Here is a 13,793-nt window from a genome sequence, read left to right on the forward strand (position 1 = left end):
GCCAGCTTGCCAGCGCAGTTGAGCCTAGCAGCAGCCCTCTGCCTTCTTCTGCAGCCTAATCCCCTTCAAGACTGGGCAGTGCGGGCTCCAGCAGAAGCTCCAGGAGGGCGACACTTGTCATCAAGGCCCAGGAGTCTTTGCTCCCCAAAGCAACCATCCCTTCCACAGAAACAGAACTTTACTGTTTTCTAAGCCTCTTCAGACATACTACAGAGGCCTGAGATTTACCACAGGGGCGCATGGGCCAGGGCTCCTCCCAGGTGTTCATGTCCAGTGCAGGTCTCTGCCTTGTGTGCCATAACTGCAAAGCCCCGCAGGACCCACCAATGGTCTTGAGGGTCACCATGTTTGGCCCAATGCTGTGGTCCTTGCAGGTAGGAACTCAGCTGGCCACGCCTTGGGGAGCCTTTCCTCTTGGAGTTCCCAGAGGTTCCTGTCCAGCCAGACTCCACAACCTGGTTGTCAAGATTCCTCAATCTTACCTCCTGCAGATTCCAACCACTGACGGCAATGCCTTATTGGACCCATAGCTTCACAGTTTATAAAGATAACTCAGTGCTTGTCTCACTCTTTCTTCATCACAACTCTGAGAGCAAGTCAGCCTGGGGCATTAGGCTCTCATTCCGAACGTGGACACGGTCACAGGGGTGAGATCTGCTCAGGGCAGGGATCAGAATGACAAGGAGGGAACAGGCTCTAGGACCATGTCCGCTGAGTTTTCATCTCTACTTCCATTTTCTTCTAGTTACCTTTTGCCTGTATGGTCTTCCTCACTTGCCTCTGCCTACAGAACACCTCTGCTTTTTTAGGACCTAATTCAAGTCTTTCCCCAAGTCTGTCCACACTATATGGTGGTGTCCATTAATCTCCTTCTTCCCTCCCAGATAGCAGAGGGCGTATCCTGCACCAGCGAAGGTCCCCAAAAGACCAGCTCTTGGTAGATGCAGAGGGTGGAGAAGAAAAATAAAGTCTGGGGCTCTAGCCCTGGGTCTTTTTTCTAGCCAGCTGTATAACTTGACCAGGCCCCTCCTCTTCACTGATCCCCTGTCTAGTTTTCTCATCTATGAAATAAGGGTATGCATCTATGGTGGGGATGAGGATCAAGGATAATGGGAGGGAGATATGGGAGAAGCCATGCAGAGCTGCTAATTTCTGGGACTTCACCATTTGTAGGGTGAATTGGAACAGCCAACGCAGCTGAGACATATGGATCTGGTCCCTTCTTTTCTCCCTTATCCCTTTTCATCTTATCAAGAAAGACTTCCTGGGGTTGCTGAAGGAGAATTCAGCTGTCAGGAATGAAGATTCAAAATTTGAACAAGAAGATTAGAGTATCCCAGGCTGGAACTCTGGTTCAGTCACTTGTTAGCCACAGCGATGATGATGATGATGATGATGATGATGATGATGTTCGCGGTACATTTGAACGCTGATCCTATACTAGATTTTGTGTGAGGGCTTTACACACATAATCTCAATGAAACTTTATAGAAAAATAGAAAGTGTTTTAATCTGTTTTAGAAATAAGAAAGCAGAGCTTATGGAAATTAGGTAACTTACCATCCCCACCAACAGTGCACAAGGGTTGCAATTTCTCCACATGCTCGCCAATGCCTGTTTTTATGTATTATGTATGTATGTATACTTGTATGTAGGTATAGTAGTCATCCTATGAAGTATGAGGTGGTATCTTACTGAAGTTTTGATTTGCATTTCCCTAATGATTAGTGATGTTGGACATCTTTCCATGTGCTTATTGACCATTTGTCCATCTTTTTTGAAGAAATGTCTATTCAAGTTCTTTGCCCATGTCCAAAATTTTTTTTCTGTTGTTTTTGTTGTCCTTGGGTTTTAAGAGTTCTCTCTATATTCTGGATATTAATCCCTTAAAAGATAAATGATTTGCAGATATTTTCTTCCATTCTGTCAGTTACATTTTTTTTTTACTGTTGATAGTGTCTTTTGATGTACACCATTTTTAAATTTTCATGAAGCCCAATTTGTCTTTTTTCTTTTGTTGTCTGTGCCTTTGGTGTCATATCCAAGAAATTATTAACAAATCCAATGTTGTAAAGTTTTGCCCTATGGTTTCTTCCAAGCGCTTTACAGTTTTGTGTCTTATAGTTAAGCTCAGATCCATTTTGAATTAATTTTTGTGTGTGGTGTTATATGAGGGTTGAGCTACATTTTTTTGCATGTGGCTTCCAGTTTTCCTGGCACCATTTATAGAAGACTGTCTTTTCCCCATTGGATGATCTTGATGCCCTCAATAAAAATCATTTGGGCATATATGCAATGGTTTATTTCTGGACTCTATTCCATTAGTCTATATATTTGTTTTTATGCCTGTAGCACACTGTTTTGATTACCTTAGCTTTGTAATAAGTTTTGAAATCAGTAAGTGTGAGTCTTCCAGCTTTGTTCATTTTTTTCAGGATTATTTTGATTATTCAGGGTCCCAGGAGATTCCATATAAATTTCAGGATAGGTTTTTCTTATTTCTGTAAAAAAGAAAAGAGAGAGAGAGATCATTGTGATTTTTATAGGCATTGTATTAAATCCATAGATAATTTTGAGTAGTATTGACATATTTGATGTAACTTACCTTTTCATTCTCTTAGCAGGGCTTGTTGCATAGCAAAAATGTTTAATTTGAAGAGGTCAGATTTATTAATTTTTCCTTTTATGCATTGTGCATTTGATATCAATCTAAGAACTTACACCTCTCAAACATTTTTAACTTCTGTTTCTAAAGGTTTCATAGTTTTGGTTTCATATTTAAATCTATGATCCATTTTAACTTAATTTTTGCATAAGATATAAAACTTTCATCAAAGTTTTTTTTTGTTAGTTTGTTTTTTTGTGGGTTTTTTTTTGCCTATAGAAGTCCACTTTCTCCAGCACCATTTGCTGAAAAGGTGATCATTGCTCCTTTGAATTTCTTTTGTACCTTTGTTAAAGCTTAGTTGGTTATATTTATGTAGGTCTGCTTCTGCATTCTCTATTCTGTTTCATTTATTTATATGTCTATCCCACCACACACTCTTCATTACTATAGGTATATAATTAAGTCTTCAAATTGAGTAGACTGATTTTTCTCAATGTATTCTTTTTCAAATTTTATTAGCTATTATAGCTCTTGTGCCTTACTATACAAACTTTAGAATAGTCTTACCTGTAACTATATAAAAAATCTTGGTAGAGTTTTCATAAGAATTACATTAAGGCTTTATATCAATTTAAGGAAAATTGACATATTTTCTATGTGTAGTCTTTTTTAAATTTATTTTTTATTATTATAATATTTTAGTCACCATACAGTATATGTATAGTCTTTTAATCCATAAACTCTGTATGTTTCTCCATTTATTTCAGACTTAAAAAATGTATTTCATTAATATTTTGTAGTTTTCAGTATATAAGTCTGATACATATTTTTCTAGATTGACACCTACATGTTTCATATTTTTTTGACCAATTGTTAATGGTATTGTATTTTTAACTTTGGTGCCCATGTATTTATTGCTAGTATACAGAAATACAATTAATTTTTGTATGTTTATTTTGCATCCTGAAAGCTTCCTGAACTCACTTATAAGTTCTGTGACTTATAGATTAATTTTTGAAGGTTGACCCAGTCTTGCATTACTGCAATAAACTCTTCTTGCCATGGTGTATAATCTTTTTTTTTTTTTTTTTACTTTTTTGCTGAATTCCATATGCTAATATTTTTGAGAGATTTTTGCATCTACATTATTAAAGATATTGATCTGAGGTTTCCTCCCTTCCTTCTTCCATTCCTTCCTCCTTCCTCCCTCCCCCCTTCCTTCCTTCCTTCCTTCCTTCCTTCCTTCCTTCCTTCCTTCCTTCCTTCCTTCCCCTCTCTCCTTCCCTGTTTCTTTCTATATAGTTTTTTTATACTGTCTTTGTCTAGTTTGATATTGAAGTAATACTAGCTTAATAAGATAAATTAGAAAGTCTTCCTTTCTTTTTTTAATGTTTTTTATTATATTATGTTAGTCGCCATACAGTTAAAAAAAAAAAAAAGGAGCACACTTGTTGTGATGAACACCAGATGTAGTATGTAAGTGATGAATCACTAAATTCTACACCTGAACAAATATTATAGTGTATGTTAATTAACTGGAATTTAAATAAAAACTTGGAGGAAAAAAAAGGAAAGTCTTCCTTTCTCTTCTTTTTTTTTCTGGAAAAGATTGTACAGAATTGATGTTAATTATTCCTTAAACATTTGGTTAATTATTCTAGTAAAATTATCTAGACATTTCTTTTCCAGGAGTTTTTAAATTATGAATTTGATTTTCTCAATAGTTGTAGGCTATCCTAATTTCCTATTGGATGAGTAATTGTAGTCTGTGTTTTTTGAGGTATCATTCAATTTCATTTTAAATTATCACAATAATATGTGTAGAGATTTTTTATAGTATTCCATCACCATCATCATCATCATTATTATTTATGTGTGTGTGTGTGTGTGTGTGTGTGTGTGTGTGTGTGTGTGTGTCTACAGGGTCGGTAGTAATATCCCATATTTAATTCCTGATATTAGTACTTTGAGTCTTCTCTCTTTTTCCTTATCAGTCTTGCTAGAGATTTGTCAGTTTTCCTCATGTCGAAGAATCAGCTTTTTGTTTCACTGATTATATTTTTTCTGCTTTTCTTCTTGTTTTTTAATAATATTTTTTTATTATATTATGTTAGTCACCATACAGTACATCCCTACTTTTTGATGTAAAGTTCCGTGATTCATTACTTCCATATAACGCCCAGTGAACCACGCAATACGTGCCCTCCTTAATACCCATCACCAGCCTCTCCCATTTCCCCACCCCCTTCCCTCTGAAGCCCTCAGTTTGTTTCCCAGAGTCCATAGTCTGTCATGGTTCATTTCCCCTTCTGTTTACCCCCCTTTTCTTCTTCCCTTTCTTCTCCTACTGATCTTCCTACTTCTTATGTTCCATAAATGAGTGAAACCATATGATAATTGTCTTTCTCTGCCTGACTTATTTTGCTTAGCATTATCTCCTCTAGTCCCGTCCGTGTTGCAGCAAATGTTGAGAAATTGTTCTTTTAGATGGCTGAGTAATATTCCATTGTATATATGGACCACATCTTCTTAATCCAGTCATCTGTTGATGGGCATCTCGGCTCCCTCATGAGTGGGGTTATTGATCTTACAAAAGAGATTCCACAGAGCTATCTAACTCCTCTTACCATATGAGGATACAATGAGAAGTCTGAAACCTATAAGAAGGCCCTTACTCAACCTCCTGACACCCTAATCTCAGACTTCTGGTCTTTATACTATGAGAAGTAGATTTCTGTTGTTTATAAGGTACCCAGTGTGTGGTATTTTGTTATCACTGTCTGAATGGACTAAAACAGTCTTTTTGGAAGGCTAATCTTTTTATCATTATATAATACCCCGGTCTGTTTCTGGTAATTTTCTTTGCTCTGAATGCTACTTTATTGGAGATAGATATGTATATATCTCCACCCCTGGCCTCCTTTGATTAATGCTTGCATTATATATTTTTCCTCATCCTTTTATATTCTGTCTAGCTATGTAGTTATATGTGAGGTCAGTGTTTATAGATGGTATACAGCTAAGTCATATTTTCAATGCATTTTGCAATCTCTGTCTTTTAATTGGTATATTTAACCATTTACATTTAATGTAATTATTGATATGCTAGAGCTTGAACCTGTAATTTTATTATTTGTTTCCTGTTTGTTTTCTTTGTTTTATTCTTCCTGACTTCTTGCAGGTTAATTGAACAGTTTTTAGAATTCCATTTTATCTATAGTGTTTTGAATGTATCTCTTAGTATTGATTTTTTAGTGGTTGTCCTAGATATTATATTACGAAGATATAACATTACAATCTACTAGCATGCCATTTTATTCAGTTCAAATGAAGAAAATCTGCCTCCCTTTCTTTACATCCCTGGTACCTCCTTTTTAAACAAAATATAAGTGTTTTAAATATTTTACCTACATACATTTAGAACTACACCAGACAGTGATATTTTTTGTTCAGCCATCAAACATAATTTAGATAAATCAACAGGAGAAGGACAGTTTATTGAATTTGCCTATATTTTTGCTTATTATATTCTTTCTTTCTGATATTCCAAATTTCCTTTTTTCATTGTTTCCTTTCTGTTTAGAAAATTTTCTGTACCCTTTATTTTAAATAGAATTGCTGACACCAAATTCTCTTGGACTGATACTGCCTTGATTTACTTTCATTCCTGAAGGATAATTTTGTTGGATATAGGATTCTACATTGACAGTTCTCTTCTTTCCTCCCCCGCCCCCCCCGCCCCATACTTAACAATGTGCTGTTTTCTTTTGGCTTCTTTCCTATGAGAAATCTGGTGTAATTTTCATAGTCTTCCTTCTTTGGGTAAGGTATTATTCCTCTCTCACTGCTTTCAAGATTTGTCTTTAGTTTTCAGAAGCTTGATTATGATGTATTGCAGTGTGGATTTGTAAAGGGGTTTCTTTTTTAGGTCAATTGGATGCTTGAATTTATAGGTTTGTGCCTTATGCTAAATATGGGGACATTATTAGTCACTATTATTTTAGGCACTTTTTAAACCCTGCTTTCTTTCTCCTCTCCCTCCAGAATTCCAGTGACATAAATGTTAGATCATTCCTACAGTCCCACAAATCCTTTAGTATCTGTTCTCTTTTTTTTCCGGTATATTTTTTCTCTCTGTTGTTCAGATTGGGCATTTTCTATGGCTCTATCTTCCAATTCATGGATTCTATCTTCTGCCCCTTCCATTTTTCTTTTTAGACCACTCATTGGGTTTATTTCAATTATTGCACAGTTTAGATATAAAACTTTAATTTTATTTTTTATAGCTCTTTGCTGAGACTTTCTATGTTTCATTTGTTTCAAATATGCTTATAATTGCTTATTGAAGAATTTTTATGATGGCTGAATTAACATTTTTGTCAGATAATTCTAACATCTCTGTCATATTTAGTGCTAGCATCTATTGGTTTCCTTTTTCATTTGGTTTGAGATCTATCTAGCCCTTGGTATGACAAGTGATTTTCTACTGAAACCTGGATATTTGGGGTATGATGTTATAAGACATTGAATTTAATGTAATCCTTCTACAATAGCTAGCTTCCTCTAATACCACTCAGGCAGAGGAAGAAGAGTATGCCACCTTATTACTGTCAGGTGGAAGTAGAAGCCCAGGTTCTCCACTTGACCAATACTGACACCCAAAGAAAGGCCCTTGTTATAGTTGAGTGGGGATGGAAACTCACCTTCCTGTTAGACCTCTACTTCCTAGTTGGGAGGTATTGTGGTGCCTCATTAATGTTTCAATCATGGTCTACACTACCACTAATTGTAGAAAGAATGAGGTTATTTCCTCTTGGCAGATAATACTGAAATGAAATCTCAGCTCCCTCTTGAACTTCTCTAACATTACCCCAGCAGAGGAACTGGGGCACTTCAATATACCCTAGCAAAGTAAGAAGTCTAGGCTCCCCACTCTGCTTTTGTCAGCAAGGGTAGGGGTGAGGCTGCAGTTTTTCCTGTAGTGTTTTGCTGGAGTAGAATGGTTGTTGTCTAAAAGCTTTTTGTCATTCTACACTTTTCTTTTTTTTTTTGGTTGTTTGGCTAAAGAGAGCAGGGTTTACATGTTTTTGTGTTTTGTTTGTTTGCTTATGCAATCATTGGTATTTCTAGGTTACTGATTTCTTCAGTTCCAAGTCAGAAGTATATGACATAAAAAGAACACCAAGGGAACTCACCAACATGTTCGTCCTTGGGTCCTGAGATCCCTAGCCATTTCACCTTTTTCTTGCCCTCTTTTAGAGTTTTCTTATGTTTGTTCTATGTACAATACCCCAAGTTTTTAGTTGTTATCAGTGGGAGAAATGGGGAAAAATATGTCTAGCTCATGAAAATCCCAAACATTTTTTTTTTCCAGAGGGAAATTTAGGTAGCCAAATTTAGGTAGCCAAACTCCCAAAAGAATACTGTGAAAAAAATATATGAAATAGTATCAGGAAATATGGGACTAAGTTTTTCAATCCAGCAACATTTTAGATGGTCTTCATGGCATCACTTTTCCAGCAAGAGGAGCAAGGAGTCTTCATTTTTCAGTATCTCTTAACTCATGGTCCATGGACATTGTATTGGAATGTGACCTGTATGTAACCTTCCTCTGAAATCATATGTAAAATATTTTAGCTCACATATAAATGCATTTATCTATACAGGAGACAAATTTTCAAATCTATTCTCAAAGGGTGCATGGCCCCTTAAATTTAAGACTCTGTCATAGGAACTTTAAATGTTATCTTTTGCTAAGAATAACATCAAAATGCTTCAAATACAGACCATTTTGCTTTCTTGTTCTGTGTTTTGGCATTATTCCATTGAAAGACTGTTGTCTTTGTTGGATTATTAGTCCAATAAATGACATTATGAGGATACTGCTGAGAATGTTTCCCTCCATAGCATGATGTCTTCTTCATGAAGACCCATGGGAGAAATTTCTCTTGGGCCTTAACATCAGGAAACACTGATCTGCTTTTCTGCTTACAATTGGCATTTTTGAAAAAAAAAATTCCCTATTGTGGACAGTTTACTTCTTATAACTATGTTTTAACTGTCCTTGTTTTGGCTCTTGGGAAGCTCAGAGTCACACTTTGGAGTTGTCTATTGCAACAGTACCAGGTTTTATGATCTGCTTCTGATGGTCTATAAGTTTACTTTCATTCTTCCTTCCATACTTCCCTCTCATGGTATTTTTCCCCCCCTCATGGCCTTCTTAACCCAGTTACTCCCTTGACTATTTCATTCTTTTATACTGTGAACATATTATAAGGAGCCTCAAATACTTATGGTAATAGGCAAGGATAAATATATAGATGGATGGACAGATAGAAAGACAGATAAACTCATCTCTCCAGCAGTGCTGGGGTCCGTACCACCTAGATGTCATGGCTTCAGCACAGCAATTGGCTGCTCATGCCCAGACATCACTCCCTACTTGTCTTTTTACTGCTGCATGTCGATACAAAGGAAGAAGGCTTTTCCCCAGGCTGAAGTGCTGCCATAACTAACAAATCCCAAGTGGGCTGGTATGAGGTTGATGGGATAAGAGGGCTCCCCCCATAAGGGGATAGAATGAGTGATAAGCCTTGGAGTTTCCTCCCTGTCTCTTCCCATCAGTAATACCTACTCCCTGGTCTCCTCCTCACCATAATAGCCAGAGACCCTCCTTTGAAAGTAGATTCTAACTATGCAAATGGAAGGGAGCAAGCCCCCTCTTTCCTATATGTCCTCTAGCCTAGGACTCTTTCAAGGAATCATTTTCAGTTCACATTTCTCCCTACTCCTACCGTCTGTCAGCCCATAGACAATGCAGACAGAGAACTGTGGTTCTCTAGGGTGACATGGCTTCTTGTGCTGTGCATGAGGTAAGGTAGTGCTCATGTCTGGGCTTCCTAGTTGCCCAGAAAAACCATGGACACCTTAGCAACTTGCCATGCTCTTTCTAGTATCTCGACTTCATGTCTTCTCCTGTGGAATGGAATAATAAAATACAAACTGCCTCACAGGTTTATAGGTAACATGTAACCTTACCTGTAATAGTTACAAGTGACGATTAAATTGAATAATGAAAGTACAATTGCTGTGTAAGCTATAAAGCGTTATACAAATGTGGTTAAGGTTATCATTGTTATTATCGTGACCCTTAAACATACCTATTCCTTTCTAACCATGGGTCTTAGTTCACACGGTTCCTTTGGAGGGCCTCCCTCTCCTGGTCTCATCCCAGACCTCCCCTGCCCCAAATATTCTGTCTTTCCAAACTTTCAATGGAGTATTTACCCATCTATTTGATGTTTCTTCTGTAAGACCTTAAAGAACTAAACTAGTGGTTCTCAAAGTATAGCACACATAAGAATCACCAGAGGAGCTTATAAGAATACAGATTCCTAAATCTCACCCTATTTCTATCAGGCCTCTCTGATGATTCAGACTCAAGTGGTGCAACCACTAAGCCCCTTACTGAGAGAAGACAAGATGCCATGGGAAGGAAGTATAGATTTGTGTGTTGGTTTACTACGGCTGCCATACCAAAGTATCACAGACAGGGTGATTTCAGCAGCAGAAATTATTTTCTCACAGTTATGGAGGCTAGAAGTCCAAGATTTAAGTGTCAGCAGAGTTGGCTTATTCTAAGGGCCATTAGGGAAGGATCTGTTTCAGGGCTCTCTCCTTAACTTGTAGATGGCCATTGTCTCCCTGTGTTCATATCATCTTCCCTATGTGCATATGTCTGTGTCAAAATTTACCCCTTTTTATAAGGACACCAATCACACTGCATTACAGCTCACAGCAATGACTTCATTTTAACTTAACCATCTCTGTAAAGACTCTATCTCCAATAAGGTCATAGTCTGAGTTATTGAGGGTTAGGACTTTAACATAGGAATTTTAAGAGGGAACACAATTCAGCCCACAGTAGTTAGGGGCAAGGTTTCTGACAAACTTGGTAACAAAGGGTTAGGACTTCTGTATCCATTGGATTGAGTTCAACTGAAAGTAACAGAAAACCAACAGCAGTGGCTTAACAAAATAGACACTATTTTTCACCTGACAAGAAATCAAGGATGACAGTGTAGGTTTGGTTCAGCAGCTCACAATGTCATGTAGAAGCCTGGCTTCTTCTATCTTTCTGCCCTGCCATCCTTCTCATGTGGCTTTCTTCAAATATATTGACAAGAATGCTGCATCCCTAGCCATCTCTTGTCCATTCTCACCAGGAAGAAGGGGTTCTTTGTGGAGGCAAAGTATGTGTCAGTTGAGCCAGCTATTGCATATATGTGTGCATATTTATATACATGTACATAAATAATATAATAACCTTCCTGGAAATATTGACTTTCATCTTGTTGGTTGTAGGTGAGAGGAAATATGCCAGGGGAATCAAAAAGGGAGGAAGATACAAGAGCTAACATGGACAAGGTCAAATTTTAGAGATCAGAAAAAATAAACAAACAAACAAGGAAACAAAAGAAAACGAGGAGATGACAGAAAGAGGATGGAGTCCCAAAAAGGAGGCATAGGCAATCAGTGTGCCTCATAAAAGTCCCAGGAACAAGAATGGAGTCTGGCATTGTGAGATGACCGTTCTGCAGAATCTAGCCCAGGATCAAGACTTGCTGCGGTAAGGCAAGGTCTGGATTTGTGTTCCCAGGTAGAAGCAACTAGCCACCCTTGGCCAGGATGTAGTTGCCAGTACCAACTCCTCCTTCATGAATTATCCTATAGCTTATATCTGCAGCACTGAGATCTGCCCTGGGTTAATCTCTGGAATTGCTGGTCCTGATGAAATAGTGCCAGACAGGAAGAGGCATGGATGCCCACTCACAGCACAGATTCTTTCCCACAATGTTCCAGGCTGAGACAAATGAGAAATTATGCCTTGATAGGTTTCTTCCTTAAAATATCCTATGATAACTATGACGTGCCTTGTTTACTCTTCAGCAATCATGGTGGCGCCTGCTGATGCATGATGTTCAGGTGGGAACAGAATGAGAGCACAACAGGAAGGTGACTCAGCTGAGGCTCTTTTCTGAGCAGCACCGGGAGTTGAGACTACCTCTCCTTCCAGGAGATCACTTCTCTTTGGGCTGTAAGCCCCAAGTCTTAACCACCCAGAGGAATGTTGTCATCTCAGTTCTAAACATGCACTCTTTGGTTCATCCACTGACTCTTTGAAAGATGTAGAGAAAGGTGGGATGATGCGGGTTAGCATGCCAGTCTCTCAATAGAACTCTGAGTCTCATGAACTGTGGATCTGCCCTGGACTCCATCCTTGCTAGCACAAGAGACTTTTCTACCAGATGGGCCCTGTGAATGAGGTTCAAGGGTAGCATATGGTCTTGTTGGAAAGGCTTATGCATAAACATTGTTTGTATGAACAAAAAGGGATGCCAGGTAGTAGAGAATGCCAGAGAATCTGAGCTCTTCAGCCCACCTGCAAGAGGCCCCATGCAAGTCATTTCTCCCCTTTGGCTTGATCTTAATGCTTCCTTCAAGGTCCAGAACACTCTTCTTCTTTTCCTCACTGGATTTCAGCCCCACATCCTTTTATTTTGGCAGTAGAAGTAGGGGGTGGAGTGTTGCATAACGGGCTAAGACACGCTAAGAGATTGCACATGCTACAGAAGCTCAAGAAAGGTCCAGTTGACAGGTACACAGGAGTCTCTAATAGGAGGTGATGAGGCGTCACCAAGGCATTGGGGAGTGAAGTTGACAAGTTGTGACTCTCTGGAGGTTCCCTTTACAGTCAGTGGAGCCCCAGCTCTTAGGCTGATGCCCAGCATTGGGGCTTCAGGACTTAGGGAAGTAGGAGATGACTGTCAAGGATACAAGCATCAGGGTAGGGAGACCTCAGATCCTGAGTCTGGAAGGATGTCTGACACTGAACACCACCAGACAGAGGAGCCTAGTCATGTTGAAAGGGCTTCCTAAAAAATCTCAAAGCCTGAGATGTGAGTCAAGGGGTCTCAAATTCAAAGCCTTTCAAGGTCAAGGCAAGTAACAAGAATGAGTAAAGCAGGCCAGGTTTGAGAAAAATCTTTAAGAGCACTCTCTTTGGAAAAGAAGCAGAAACAGACTAACATAATATAATAAAAAATATTATTATAAAAAATTATTAGTGAGGCTGAAAAAAAAATAAATGATTTTTCTCCCCCCCTCAAAAAAGAAGCAAAAACAGTTTTACTCACTTCAAGAACAATGTTCTTCCCCCTTCATTGAAATATTAGGTCTCCAGGTCTATTTTTGTTTCCCCAGTTTTAATAGATTTTGTGGCATAGAGATATATTTCTCTCCCATAAGAAAAACAAAAGCATATATGTGATTCTTTGAAAAAATGGCAAATCACGTTGGTGCTCCATCCAGAAGTGGTGAGGACTGTGGAAAATTGCAGAGTGTGTCCCCTGACCTGTTTAAAGGACTTTGCTACTTCTTAACACCCCTAAATTGCCATCATGTTGGAATGTCAACTCAGTGCTGACAGACCTTCACATTTTTTGAAATAAGTCAAAATCTGGATTTTGTATTATGAAATCTCCAAATATTTGAGTTTTGGCTTTTAAAAAAAGAAACCTGAACAAAATGGATCAAGAAGCTGTCAGTCTGTGTTTTCTATTACTGTTAGGGACAGTGGCACCAGCTTTGAGGAACTGGGCAATGGTAAGGGTGGGAGCTGACACTGGTTTAGTTGCTCTAAAATAACAGATTACATAAAATATGTTGGTCCTATGGCATCCAGCATTTACTGCATTCAAAAGCATAGCTTTTGCAGGCACTCCTCAAACACTCCACTTCACTAGGCAGTATCGACAGGTGCCTGCTGATATCAGCTGCCTGGAGTCCACTAGAATTTCCCAAGTGTGTGTAAGGCTTGGGTGGAGAAAGTAAAACATTTTGACATTAGGCTGAGCTTCTCTATTTTCCAATATACTATGCATGCTATTCCCCCTTGGAATCAATGCTCATGAATTCATTAAGTCCAGGGACTGTGATATTTTGCCGGAATACAAAAAACAATCGTCTCCAACCAGAACATAAATTGCAACGTAGAAAAACTTTGTAATTTAATTTTCTAGTGAATATAAAGAGGATCTACGTGACTGTAGCTCCAATGCACTAATAATAGGATGCAAATGAGATAGGAACATATTCATACTCAGGAGGTGGGTGGGTGGGAGAC

The sequence above is a fragment of the Ursus americanus genome, chromosome 13 (assembly GCF_024610735.1).
Source record: "Ursus americanus isolate L20-20 chromosome 13, mUrsAme1.1.p, whole genome shotgun sequence".
Classification (NCBI taxonomy): domain Eukaryota; kingdom Metazoa; phylum Chordata; class Mammalia; order Carnivora; family Ursidae; genus Ursus; species Ursus americanus.